Below are 14,296 nucleotides of genomic sequence, written 5' to 3' on the forward strand. Positions count from 1 at the left end.
ATTGTGGTGTCCTGTGTATTTAATATGCATTTTATAAAAAATACATTTTATTATGTATCTTTAATAGAACTACCTTTTAATAGGCATATTTATAGAATGTTTGCAATGTTTGTGTACTTTGACTGTGTTGTCCTCGAGCCAGGAGGAGTAAGTGGGTAAGAAATCAAATTATTATTATTATTATTATTATTATTACTAGCTGTACCCACCATGTGTTGCTGTGGCCAACCTTTCCTCCCTCTTTCTCTCTTCCTTTCTTTCCCTCCCTCCTTCCCCCCCCCCCTTTCCTTCCTTCCTTCCTTCCTTCCTTCCTTCCTTCCTTCCTTCCTTCCTTCCTTCTCTTCCTCTTTCCTTCCTCCCTCCCCCCGCCTTTTCTTTCCCTTCCTCTTTCTCCCCTTTCTCCCTTCTCTACCTATTCTTGCACTGCAACTCCCAGCAGTCTCCTGATCAATCTATCTATCTCTATCTAATCTTTCTATCTAGAGGATTGCTGGGAGTTGCAGTCCAGGAATAGGAAATTGGAAATATGGAGAGATTGGGATGCTCTCAAAGAAATCCAAGGAGAAGAAAGCTTGGAGCTTGGAAGCAGTGCATTTGGATCATCCTCCTCTCCTAAACGGCCTGGTCTAGGGGAAGCTGGGAGCTGTAGTCCGGAAGAGAGTGTGGATATGCTATTGTGTGTTTTGTTTGCCAGGGGGAGTTGTTTTTGCACATGTGCTTTTTGCTTTTTTGGCTTTTTAAGTCCCTTCCATTGTGTTTTTCAGTGTTTTTATGAGTGATGGTCACTTGTTGGCCTGATAGGTGTATTATGTCCAAATTTCATGTCAATTTGTCTAGTGGTTTTTGTCAGTCCCTTCCCCCAACCGCACCAGTATTCAAATTTGGGCATATTGGGTATTTATGCCAAATTTGGTCCAGTGAATGAAAATACATCCTGCATTTCAGATATTTACATTATGATTCATAACAGTAGCAACATTACAGTTATGAAGTAGCACTGAAAACAATGTTATGGTTGGGGGTCACCACAGCATGAGGAACTGTGTTAAGGGGTCACGTCATTAGGAAGGTAGAGACCCACTGGGCTAGACATTTTCAAAGGCTTGTCTAAACATCCAAGTCTTCAACTCCCTCCGGAAGGAGGACGGGGTAGGGGCCTGCCTAATCCCCCTGAGGAGGGTGTTTCAAAGCTGGGAGCCACCACTGAGAAGGCCCTCTCCCTTGTCCCCACTAATCATGCTTGTGTCGGTGGTGGAACCATGAGGAGGGACTCCCCAGCAGATCTTAATGCTTGCACAGAAACATGGGGGGTGCAGTCACAAAGATCGGCAGGGCCCGAACCATTTAGGGCTTTATAGGTGAACCCACTAGCTGTACCCACGACGCATTGCTGGGGCCAAACTTCCCTCCCTCTTTCTCTCCTTTCTTTCTCTCCTTCCTTCTCTTTATTTCTTCATTCTCTCCTTCCTTCCTTCTCTTCCCCCCCCCCCTTTTTCTTTCTCTTCCCCTTTCTCCCCTTTCTTCCTTCTTTAGATATACTTGGACTGCAACTCCCAGCACTCCTCCTGATCCATCTTTCTACCTACCTATCTATCTCTATTTAATCTATCTATCTTATCTATCTGGAGGATTGCTGGGAGCTGCAGTCCAGGAATAGGAAATTGGAAATATGCAGAGATTGGGATGCTCTTAAAAGAAATCCAAGGAGAAGAAAGCTTGTAGCATGGAAGCAGTGCATTTGGATCATCCTCCTCTCCTAAAGGGCCTGGTCTAGGGGATGCTGGGAGCTGTAGAGTGTGGATATGCTATTGTGTGTTTTGTTTGCCATGGAGAGTCATTTTGCGCATGCACTGTAGTGTCTTTTTGCCTTTTTTTGCCTTTTTAAGTCCCTTCCGCTGTGTTTTTATGAGTGATGGTCACTTATTGGCCTGATATGTGCATTGTGTCCAAATTTTGTGTCAATTTGTCCCGTGGTTTTTGAATTATGTTAATCCCACAAACAAACATTACATTTTTATTTATATAGATTATCTACTCTTTAAATTGGGACCGGAAACTAATCGGCAGCCATTGGAGCTCTTTTAATAGAGGTGTCATCCACTCCCTATAATTAGCAACCTGGCTGCCAACCTTTGCACCAGTTGTAGTTTCCAGGCCATCTTCAAAGGTAGCCCCACGTCGAGTGCATTGCAGTAATCCAACCTGGATTTAACTAACGCTTGGACCACTGTGGCCAAATCAGCCCTCTCGAGGTACAGTCGGAGCTGGTGCACAAGCTGTAACTGTGCGAAGGCCCTCCCAACCACTACGAAAACCTGAGAATCAAGTGTCAGCATTGAGTCCAGAAGGACCCCCAGTTTGCAGACCGGCGTTCTCAAGAGGCGTGTAACACAAAGAATGCTCCACCCTACATTTGAACCCAACCTATTGTGATGAACACTGTGGCTTACGACTTTTTAAGTGTAGCACTCAATGGGATTTCGTAAATGTGATGAAGTGGTAAAAGTTGAGGGACACTCAGCTGTGGTTTGACCAGTTCCTTCCTTAGAAGTAAAGCCAACTGCACCTGGTATTATTTGGCAATAATTCAACCTGGGCTAACACTGTGCCCTGGTGCCACAGTGGGTTAAACCACTGAGATGCTGAACTTGCTGACCGAAAGGTTGCAGGTTCTAATCCACAGGTTTGAATCCCGCTGCTAGCCCCAGCTTCTGCCAACCTAGCAGTTCGAAAACATGCAAATGTGAGTACATCGATAGGTACCGCTCCGGTGGGAAGGTAAAAGCGCTCCATGCAGTCATGCCAGCCACATGATCTTGGAGGTGTCTATGGACAACGCCGGCTCTTTGGCTTAGAAATGGAGATAAGCACCAATGCCCCAGAGTTTGACACGGAACAAGAAACCATCAGGGCCATATAATCCCAACAAAGGATTCCCCCAGGCAGGAATCAGCTAGGCTTTGAAGTTGCAAAGCCATTAAATGCCAGGGGGAAACCTTTACCTACTTAACACTGCTTAGTGCAGTGGTTCTCAACCTGTGGGTCCCCAGGTGTTTTGGCCTTCAACTCCCAGAAATCCCAGCCAGTTTACCAGCTGTTAGGCTTTCTGGGAGTTGAAGGCCAAAACATCTGGGGACCCCAGGTTGAGAACCACTGTGGGTTGTTGTAGGTTTTTTGGGCTGTATGGCCATGTTCTAGAAGCTTTCTCTCCTGGCGTTTCACCTGCATCTGTGGCAGGCATCCTCAGAAGCAGGCATCCCCAGAACTCTTGTCTGTTTGAGGCAGGTGTGAATGTTGCAATTGGCCACCTTGATTAGCATTTGATGGTCTTGCAACTTCAAAGTCTGGCTGATTCCTGCCTGGGGGAATCCTTTGTTGGGACATGATTCGACATCTCTGATTGTTTCTTGTCTGGAATTCCAGTTTTTGAGTGTTTTTCTTTATTTACAGTTATATAGAGTTTTTTAAATACTGTAGCCAGATTTTGTCCATTCTAAGATATATAGACTCCATTTTCCTAGTCTCCAACAGATCTCACAACCTCTGAGGATGCCTGCCGTAGATGCAGGCGAAACGTCAGGAGAGAATGCAAAGGACAAGAGTGATCCTCTCACTTCTGCAGGAGTCTACCATGTACCATGCAGCTGTGGACAAGTCTACATAGGGACCACCAAACGCAGCATTGCCCAAACACGAATCATGAAAGGCACTGCAGACTACTTCAACCAGAGAAGTCAGCCATAGCAGAACACCTGATGAACCAACCTGGACACAGCATTTTATTTGAGGACACAGAAATGCTGGATCACTCCCACAACCACCATGTCAGACTATACAGAGAAGCCATTGAAATCCACAAGCATGTGGACAATTTCAACAGAAAGGAGGAAACCATGAAAATGAACAAAATCTGGCTACCAGTATTAAAAAAACTCTAAAATTACAACAGCAAAACAACAGAGAAGAAACAACCAGGCACATCTAATCACCTCTCAACAAAAGATTCCCCCAGGCACTGCCAAGCCATCAAATGCTAATTAAAGTGGTCAGTTGAAACATTCACAATGAGTCCTTTGTCTCATCCTGGTCATTCCACAGATATTTAAACCCCCTTCTTTCCTAGTTCCAACAGACCTCACTAGTACCTCTGAGGATGCTTGCCATAGATGCAGGCGAAACATCAGGAGAAAATGCCTCTAGAACATGGCCATATAGCCCGGAAAAACCTACAACAACCCATGGTCATACAGCCCGAAAAACCTACAACAGTGTTTCTCAACCTGGGGGGTCGGGACCCTTAGGGGGGGTCGCAAGGGGGTGTCAGAGGGGTCGCCAAAGACCATCAGAAAACAGTATTTTCTATTAGTCATGGGAGTCTTGTGTGAGAAGTTTGGCCCAATTCTGTCATTGGTGGGGTTCAGAATGTGCTTTGATTGTAGGTGAACTATATATCCCAACAACTTCAACTCCCAAATGTCAATGTCTATTTCCCCCAAACTCTACCAGTGATCACATTTGGGCATATTGAATATTCATGCCAAGTTAGGTCCCGATCCATCATTGTTTGAGTCCACAGTGTTCTCTGGATGTAAGTGAACTACAACTCCAAAACTCAAGGTCACAGACACCAAATCTTTCCAATATTTTCTGTTGGACATGGGAGTTCTGCATGCCAAGTTTGGTTCAGTTACATCATTGGTGGTGTTCAGAATGCTATTTGATTGTAGGTTAACTATAAATCCTAGCAACTACAAATCCCAAATGACAAAATCAACCCCTCCAATAGTCAAATTTGGGCCTATTGGGTATATGTGCCAAGTTTAGTCCAGTGAATGAGAATACATCCTGCATCTCGGATGTTTTCATTATGATTCATAACAATAGTAAAATTACAGTTATGAAGTATCAACGAAAATAATGGGATGGTTGGGGGTCACCACAACATGGGGAACTGTAATAAGGGGTGACGGCATTAGGAAGGTTGAGAAACACTGACCTACAACAACACATGAAAGCCTCCGACAATACATTTAATGCATTTAATACATTTAATACATTTAATGGAGCCCCCTGTGCTGACAGGACTGACGACCGACAGGTCGCAGGTTCAAATCCGGGGAGAGGCGGATGAGCTCCCTCTATCAGCTCCAGCTCCCCATGCGGGGACATGAGAGAAGCCTCCCACAAGGATGATAAAACATGAAATCATCCAGGCGTCCCCTGGGCAACTTCCTTGTAGACGGCCAATTCTCTCACACCAGAAGTGACTTGCAGTTTCTCAGGTCGCTCCTGACACGACAAAAAATCCTTTTAATACTGCTGAGTTTCCTTCCCCGTCTGCCTGCCCCCTCCCCTCACAGCCCAAGGGGCGCCTGACTTCTTCATCCCCCTGCTAAGCATGACCCCCTCCCCAAAATCACAGAATCAAAGAGTTGGAAGAGACCTCATGGACCGTCCAGTCCAACCCCCTGCCAAGAAGCAGGAATATTGCATTCAAATCACCCCTGACAGATGGCCATCCTGCCCCTGTTTAAAAGCTTCCAAAGAAGGAGCCTCCACCACACTCCAGGGCAGAGAGTTCCACTGCTGAACGGCTCTCACAGTCAGGAAGTTCTTCCTCGTGTTCAGATGGAATCTCCTCTCTTGTAGTTTGAAGCCATTGTTCCTTGTCCTAGTCTCTAGGGAAGCAGAAAACAAGCTTGCTCCCTCCTCCCTGTGGCTTCCTCTCACGTATTTATACATGGCTATCATATCTCCTCTCAGCCTTCTCTTCTTCAGGCTAAACATGCCCAGCTCCTTAAGCCGCTCCTCATAGGGCTTGTTCTCCAGACCCTTGATCATTTTAGTCACTCTCCTCTGGACACATTCCAGCTTGTCAATATCTCTCTTGAATTGTGGTGCCCAGAATTGGACACAATATTCCAGGTGTGGTCTAACCAAAGCGGAATAGAAGGGTAGCATGACTTCCCTAGATCTAGACACTATGCTCCTATTGATGCAGGGCAAAATCCCATTGGCTTTTTTGGCCGCCACATGACATTGTTGGCTCATGTTGAACTTGTTGTCCCCTTTGAGGGCTGCCTTACCTCGGAGTTGCTCAAGAAGATGACCCTCTGCCTGTCTTGTCTGCCCAGGGCTTTCGGACAGGCTGTGCTCAGGGCAGGACAGGCTTGGTAGGCAGGCAGGCAGGCAGGAGGGCGGGCGAGACGAAGGGTCCCCAGAGTCACCTGGGCATCCGCGCCTCTGCCCGGACGGCTCTTCCCACTCCTCCAGCGCCACTCCGTCCTTCTTCCCTCTTTCCTTGCCTTCGAAGGTAGCCTGGCAGCCCCTCAGAGGCGCCCCGTGCGGACTCCCACGGACGGAGGGAATCCCTCCCCGCCTCCTCCTCCTCCTCCTCCTCCTCCTACGACGGGACCCTGCCCAAAAAAAGCGCCCGACGGATGCAAAACCTGGACTGGAGCGCCGTGAGCGAAGCCCAACGCGGAGACCAGAGAGGGGGAGAAAGGGGGGGGGGAGCAGAGGGACCCCTTCTCCCTCCCCCTTCTCTCCCTTTTCCTCTCTTCTTCCTCCTCAAGGAGCTCTCCTTGAGTTGGAAGAGAATCCTTCAGTTGGAAGAGACCTCGTCCGCTATCCAGTCCAACCCAATGCCAAGAAGCAAGAAAACCGCATGCAAAGCACGCATATACACACAACACACCCGACAGATGGCCATCCAGCCTCTTTTTCAAAGCCTCCCAAGAAGGAGTCTCCCTCCTCCATACACCGAGGCAGAGAGTTCCACTGCTGAACAGCTCTCACCCTTAGGAAGTGCTTCCAATCCTAACCCTAACCCATCCAGCCTCTGCTTAAAAGCCTCCAAAGAAGGAGACTCCTTCCACCACACTCTGGGGCAGACTGTTCCACTGATGAACAGCTCTCACCCTTAGGAAGTCCTTCCAACCCTAACCCAGACAGCCTCTGTTTAAACGCTTTCAAAGAAGGAGCCTCCACCACACTCTTGGCAGAGAGTTCCACTGCTGAACAGTTCTCACCCTTAGGAAGTGCTTCCAACCCTAACCCTAACCCATCCAGCCTCTCCTTAAAAGCCTCCAAAGAAGGAGCCTCCTTCCACCACACTCTGGGGCAGAGAGTTCCACTGCTGAACAGCTCTCACCCTTAGGAATTCCTTCCAACTCTAACCCTAACCCATCCAACCTCTGCTTAAAAGCTTTCAAAGAAGGAACCTCCACCAAATTCTGAGGCAGAGAGTTCCACTGATGAACAGCTCTCACCCTTAGGAAGTGCTTCCAACCCTAACCCTAACCCATACAGCCTCTGCTTAAAAGCCTCCAAAGAAGGAGCCCTCACCACACTCTGGGGCAGAGAGTTCCACTGATGAATAGCTCTCACCCTTAGGAAGTGCTTCCAATTCTAGCCCCAACCCATCCAGCCTCTGCTTAAATAAAGCTTTCAAAGAAGGAGCACCCACCACACTCTGGGGCAGAGAGTTCCACTGCTGAACAGCTCTCACCCTTAGGAAGTGCTTCCAACTCTAACACTAACCCATCCAGCCTCTGCTTAAAAGCTTTCAAAGAAGGAGCCTCCTTCCACCACACTCTGGGGCAGGGAGTTCCACTGCTGAACAGATCTCACCCTCAGGAAGTCCTTCCAAATGTTCACTTGGAATCTCCTTTCCTGTAGAAGCCATAAGAGAGTTCAGTGCCGGAGAAATTTACCAACAGAGGCCACTGTAGAATCATAGCATCCTAGAGTTGGATGGGACCTCAAAAGAGCATCCAGTCCAACCCCCTTCTTCCATGCACAAAGTACCCCTGAGTTGGAAGAGACCTCGTGGGCCATCCAGTCCAACCCAATGCCAAGAAGCAAGAAAATCACATTCAAGGCACCCCCGACAGATGGCCATCCAGCCTCTGTTTAAAAGCACCCTAGAGTTGGATGATACCTCCAAAGAGCATCCAGTCCAACCCCCCTGTTCCATGCAGGAAACAATCAAAGTACCCCTGACAGAAAAGCACAAAGAACCCCTGACAGATGGACATTCAGCCTCTGTTTGAAAGCCTCCAAAGAAGGAGCCTCTACCACCTCATGGGCCATCCAGTCCAACCGCTTGCCAAGAAGCAAGAAAATTAGATTCAAAGAACCTCCAACAAATGGCCATCCAGCCTCTGTTTAAAAGCGTCAAAAAAGCCTCCACACTCCAGGGTAGAGAGTTCCACTGCTGAACAGCCCTCGCCATTAGGAAGTTCTTCCAAATGTTCAGGTGGAATTTCCTTTCCTGTAGAAGCGATAAGAGAGTTCGGTGCCGGAGAAGTTTAGCAACAGAGGCCACTGTAGAATCATAGAATCCTAGAGTTGGATGAGACCTCCAAAGAGCATCCAGTCCAATCCCCTTCTTCCATGCAGGAAACACACAAAGTACTCCTGAGTTGGGAAAGACCTCGTGGGCCATCCAATCCGACCTCCTGCCAAGAAGCAGGAAAATTGCATTCAAGGCACCTCCGAAGGATGGCCATCCAGCCTCTGCTTAAAAGCTTTCAAAGAAGGAGCCTCCACCACACTCTGGGGCAGAGAGTTCCACTACTGAACAACTCTCGCCATGTAGAAGTCATAAGAGTTTGGTGCCGGAGAAGTTTACTGACAGGGGCTACTGTAGAATCATAGCATCCTAGAGTTGGATGAGACCTCCAAAGAGCATCCAGCTCAACCCCCTTCTTCAATGCAGGAAAAGCACAAAGTACCCCTGAGAGATGGACATCCAGCCTCTGTTTGAAAGCTTCCAAAAGAAGGAGTCTCTACCACCTCGTGGGCCATCCAGTCTAAACTCTTGCCAAGAAGCAGGAAAATTGGATTCAAAGCACCCCGGACAGATGGCCATCCAGCCTCTGCTTAGAAGCTTTCAAAGAAGGAGCCTTAACTCTGAGGCAAAGAGTTCCACTGCTGAACAGCTCTCTCAGGAAGTTCTTCCTAGCGTTCAGGTGGAATCTCCTTTCCTGCAGCTTCCTGAAGCCACTGTTCTGCTTCTTAGTCACCCAGGGCAGCAGAAAACAAGCTTGCTCCCTCCTCCTTATGACTTCCCCTTACATCTTGATCCATGGCCCTCATCATGTCTCCTCTCAGCCTTCTCTTCTGCAGGCTAAACATGACAGATCTTCAAGCCACTCCTCATAGGGCTTGTTCTCCAGGCCCTTGATCATTTTGATCACCTTCCTCTGGACACATTCCAGCTTGTCAACATTTCCCTTCAGTTGTGGTTCCCAGAATTGGACACATTGTGATTACAGGTGTGGTCTGACCAAGGCAGAATAGAGGGGTAGCATGACTTCCCTGGATCTCGACACTAGACTCCTATTTATGCAGGCCAAAATCCCCTTTTTTTTTTAGCCACCGCATGACCTTGTTGGCTCGTGTTTCACTTGTTTTTCCATGAGGACTCCAACTCGGGAGGAAGAGGATGATGGTCTTGGAGCAACGACCAAGCCAGCCATAGCACAAGCGCAGACTACCCCAGGAGCCCTCACTTGACCATAATGTCACAAGGAGAAAGGGTATCATAAGGATGGAGGGAGAAATCTTCCTTTCTGCCATGGGTTCAAATGACAGAAAAAGCCATTCCATGAGCTTTAGGAAGAACTTTAGGCAGATTGTAAGAAGAGCCCTTCACCAGTGGAACTCTGCACGGATGAAGAGGGTTGGACTGGATGCTCTTTGGAGGTCCTATCCAATGCTAGGGATCTATTATTCTACAGTGGCCCCTGTTGAGAAACTTCTCCGGCACCGAACTCTCTTATGGCTTCTACAGGAAAGGAGATTCCACCTGAACATGAGAAAGAACTTCCTAACTGTGAAAGCTGTTCAGCAGTGGAACTCTCTGCCCCCGGAGTGTGGTGGAGGCTTCTTCTTTGAAGGCTTTCAGACAGAGGTTGGAGGTCCATCTCTCAGGGGTACTTTGTGCTTTTCCTGAATGGATGAAGGGGGTTGGACTGGATCCTCTTTGGAGGTCTCATCCAACTCTATGATTCTATGAGTCTGCAGTGGCCTCTGTTGGTAAACTTCTCCTGCACTGAACTCTCTTATGGCTTCTACAGGAAAGGAGATTCCACCTGAACATTAGGAAGAACTTCGTAACTGTAAGGAGAGCTGTTCACCAGTGGAATTCTCTGCTCCAGAGTGTGGTGGAGGAGCCTTCTCTGGAGGCTGGATGGCCATCTGTCGGGCATACTTTAAATATGATTTTCCTGCTTCTTAGCAGGGGGTTGGACTGAATGGCCCATGAGGTCTCTTCCAGCTATGATTCTATGGTTCTAGAAATAGATCACTTTGGTGGGAATCCCAACAGAGAGGCTGGAATGGCGGGCAAGGAGGCCGGGGAGGAGCCAGGAGGCTACCAGGAGCCAGCCCCGGTCACCACAGTGATTTGGCAGCCTGAAAACCCCTTTTTTCTCCAGCCATCTCAGCAGGGTTCCTTGGCATTGCTGCCTTCCAGCTGCTCTGGGTTTCATTATCAGGGGCTTTGAAAAAAAGGAAGAAGACTCAAAATTGTGTAGATAGTCCTAAACCAGTTGCAACTGCGATCCTTTGCGTTAAAATCCCAGTTCAATGGATGAGAGGATCAGCTGAGGGCTCAAGAGATGCCAGGGCTGGACCTTACCAACCTGAAAGACATTTTGGCAAACCTCTCCCCTTTGAATACTGGTCAGGAGGGGATTTTTGCCACTTGGGAGTCGTATTTGCTGGGATTTATAGTTCACCTACAATCAAAGAACATTCTGAACTCCACCAACAATGGAATTGAACCAAACTTCACACACAGAACTCCCATGACCAACAGGAAATACTGGAAGGGTTTGGTGGGTATTGAGCTTGAATTTTGGAGTTGTAGTTCACCTACATCCAGAGGTGGATTCAAACAAAGATGGATCTGGACCAAACTTGGCACGAATACTCAATATACCCAAATGTGGAGCACTGGTGGAGTTTGGGGAAAATAGACCTTGGCATTTGGAAGTTGTAGTTGCCGTGATTTATAGTTCACCTACAATCAAAGAGCATTCTGAACTCCACCAAGGATGGAATCGAACCAAACTTAGCACACAGAACTCCCATGACCAACAGAAAATACTGGAAGGGTTTGGTGTGTTTTGACCTTGAGTTTTGGAGTTGTACATCCAGAAGTGAACTCAAGCAATGATAGATCTGGACCAAACTTGGCACGAATACTCAATATACCCAAATGCAGAGCACTGGTGGAGTTTGAGGAAAACAGACCTTGACATTTGGGAGTTGTAGTTGCTGGGCTTTATAGTTCACCTACAATCAAAGAGCATTCTGAAGCCAGCCCACAGAGGCTGGATGGCCATCTGTCGGGTGTGTTGTGTGTATATCATTCATTCCAAGCTAAGAATGAGCATTGGGCAGCCACAGCAACAATTGCCACTTTCTGGTCCCTTTTTGGATCCTGTCGTCCAAGGGCAGGAGAATGGCTGCGGGATATTTGGAACCAGGTGACCCCAGTTCTTGTCTGTGTGAGCATTAATGGGGATGCCAAATGTACTGTTGGGGTACAGGGATCTTTCATAAGACTTAAGTGTCCCTTTGGTGTCCCTTTGGTCGCCCTGCTAGTGCAAGAATGTTTCACAGTTTCCATCCCATCTGGGTTGGTCCATCCATGATTTGCTAATGACAAGATTGGTTCAAGAAGAAGAGAATTATAAAGAGATACTACCTGGGTTGTTGTGAGTTTTTCAGGCTGTATGGTCATGTACCAGAAGCATTATCTCCTGACATTTTACCTGCATCTATGGCAGGCTTCCTCAGAGTACAAACAGTAACAGAGCAGATCTATCTTTCAAAGTAGTGCTCTTGCCCTGCGATTCCTCCTCCACTCCCAAGGAACTGAGATCTGGGTTTCACATTGCTCTAGAACAGTGTTTCTCAGCCTTCCCAATGCCGCGACCCCTTAATACAGTTCCGTATGTTGTGGTGACCCTCAATCATAAAATTATTTTTGTTGCTACTTCATAACTATAATTTTGCTACTGTTATGAATCGTAATGTAAATATCTGTTCCAGAAGCATTCTCTCCTGACATTTCACCTGCATCTATGGCAGGCTCCCTCAGAGGTTATGAGTTCAGGTGAGAATGCTTCTGGAACATGGCCATACAGCACAAAAAACTCACAACAACCCAGTGATTCCGGCCATGAAAACCTCCGACAATATATAGATACTTCCCGATAATCTGCTTAGCCAATTAATGGGCAGCTTGGTTCTAAGACTATGACATGCACTAGGATGGTCATGACACACATTATATTAAGTACCAACCCCAAGTATAGCTGTAAAACACCGAGAGCAATGCACACGGTAACAGAGCAGATCTATCTTTCAAAGTGGTGCTCTTGCCCTGAGATTCTTCCTCCACTCCCAAGGAATTGAGATCTGGGTTCTACATTGCTCTAGAACAGTGTTTCTCAGCCTTCCCAATGTCGCGACCCCTTAATATAGTTCCGCATGTTGTGGTGACCCCCAATCATAAAATTATTTTTGTTGCTACTTCATAACTATAATTTTGCTACTGTTATGAATCGTAATGTAAATATCTGTTCCAGAAGCATTCTCTCCTGACATTTCACCTGCATCTATGGCAGGCATCCTCTGAGGTTGTGAGGTCAGGTGGAAATGCTTCTGGAACATGGCCATACAGCTCGGAAAACTCACAACAACCCAGTGATTCCAGCCATGAAAACCTCCGACAATATATAGATACTTCCTGATAACCTGCTTAGCCAATTAATGGGCAGCTTGGTTCTAAGACTATGACATGCGCTAGGATGGTGATGACACACATTATATTAAGTGCCAACCCCAAGTATAGCTGTAAAACACCGAGAGCAATGCACACAAACAGTAACAGAGCAGACCTATCTTTCAAAGTGGTGCTCTTGCCCCGAGATTCCTCCTCCACTCCCAAGGAATTGAGATCGGGGTTTCACATTGCTCTAGAACAGTGTTTCTCAGCCTTCCCAATGCCGCGACCCCTTAATATAGTTCCGCATGTTGTGGTGACCCCCAATCATAAAATTATTTTTGTTGCTACTTCATAACTATAATTTTGCTACTGTTATGAATCGTAATGTAAGTATCTGTTCCAGAAGCATTCTCTCCTGACATTTCGCCTGCATCTATGGCAGGCATCCTCAAAGGTTGTGAGGTCAGGTGGAAATGCTTCTGGAACATGGCCATACAGCTCGGAAAACTCACAAGAACCCAGTGATTCCAGCCATGAAAACCTCCGACAATATATAGATACTTCCCGATAGCCTACTTAGCCAATTAATGGGCAGCTTGATTCGAAGACTATGACACGCGCTAGGGTGGTCATGACACACATTATATTAAATGCCAACCCCAAGTACAGCTGTAAAACACCAAGAGCAATGCACACAAACAGTAACAGAGCACACCTATCTTTCAAAGCGGTGCTCTTGCCCTGAGATTCCTCCTCCACTCCCAAGGAATTGAGATCTGGGAACAACAATTGGGTATTAAAAACAGCAACAGTTCCAAGACTCCTAAGAGACTAGTCCACTGTGTTCTCCTCACTTCATCACTGTTCCACAAACAGCCACAGAGCACACCTACCTTTCAAAGCGGTGCTCTTGCCCTGAGATTCCTTCTCCACTCCCAAGGAATTGAGATCTGAAAACAGCAGTTGGGTATTTAAAAACGGCAACAGTCCCAAGGTTCCTAAGAGACTAGTCCACTTTGTTCTCCTCACAGTTCAGCCCTTCAAATCCCACTTTCGACTTTCCCTGGTTGCTCTTTGGAAAACCTGGCAGTCCTGCGGTGCGCACTCACTCATTCACTCACTCACGCATTCACCAGGAAGGGAAAGGGCCGCCTCACACGGCCTCCACGCCCTCCATTCCTGGAATGAGGTCTCTGTCATCTATTCCTCCTCCATCAAAACATTCATTCTTTGGCACGGCACCACATAACTGGCTGAGAACAAATTGTTGAAAACATCCCGTCTGAACTGGAATGCGGTTCTTCCCGCACTGTGATGGTGAGAAGGGGGGCAGAGGTCTCTTGATTGGGGCTGGATCATCTTGGGGTGCACACCAGGGGTTTTTTGGGGATGGGTCCCACTTTTGCACCTGGCCAGCACCTGCGCTTACAGCTGAGCATTGCTGGAGGGGCTGCCTGGTCTCAGGCTCATGGCCAGGAAAAGCCCCCCAGTCAAAAAAGGGGGGTCTCCTTTCTCAAGGGATCCTTGGATTTACCTCCCAAGTAACTG

General features: G+C 47.4%; 1 protein-coding gene across 2 annotated transcripts in view; it reads right to left on the reverse strand.

Moving 5' to 3' along the window:
• RSPO1 (R-spondin 1) overlaps positions 1-13,913 on the reverse strand; it is a 36,676-nt gene extending 22,763 nt beyond the window's left edge. The window contains exon 1 of one of the 2 annotated variants that reach the window (XM_060784015.2): positions 13,642-13,913. The gene's annotated coding sequence lies outside the window, so the exon portion shown is untranslated. Of the gene's footprint in view, positions 1-6,086; positions 6,387-13,641 lie in introns of those variants that run through there. The other variant, XM_060784014.2, reaches the window with a different exon arrangement.
• Positions 13,914-14,296: the final 383 nt, after the last annotated feature.

This window comes from Anolis sagrei, chromosome X (assembly GCF_037176765.1).
Source record: "Anolis sagrei isolate rAnoSag1 chromosome X, rAnoSag1.mat, whole genome shotgun sequence".
Taxonomy (NCBI): Eukaryota; Metazoa; Chordata; class Lepidosauria; order Squamata; family Dactyloidae; genus Anolis; species Anolis sagrei.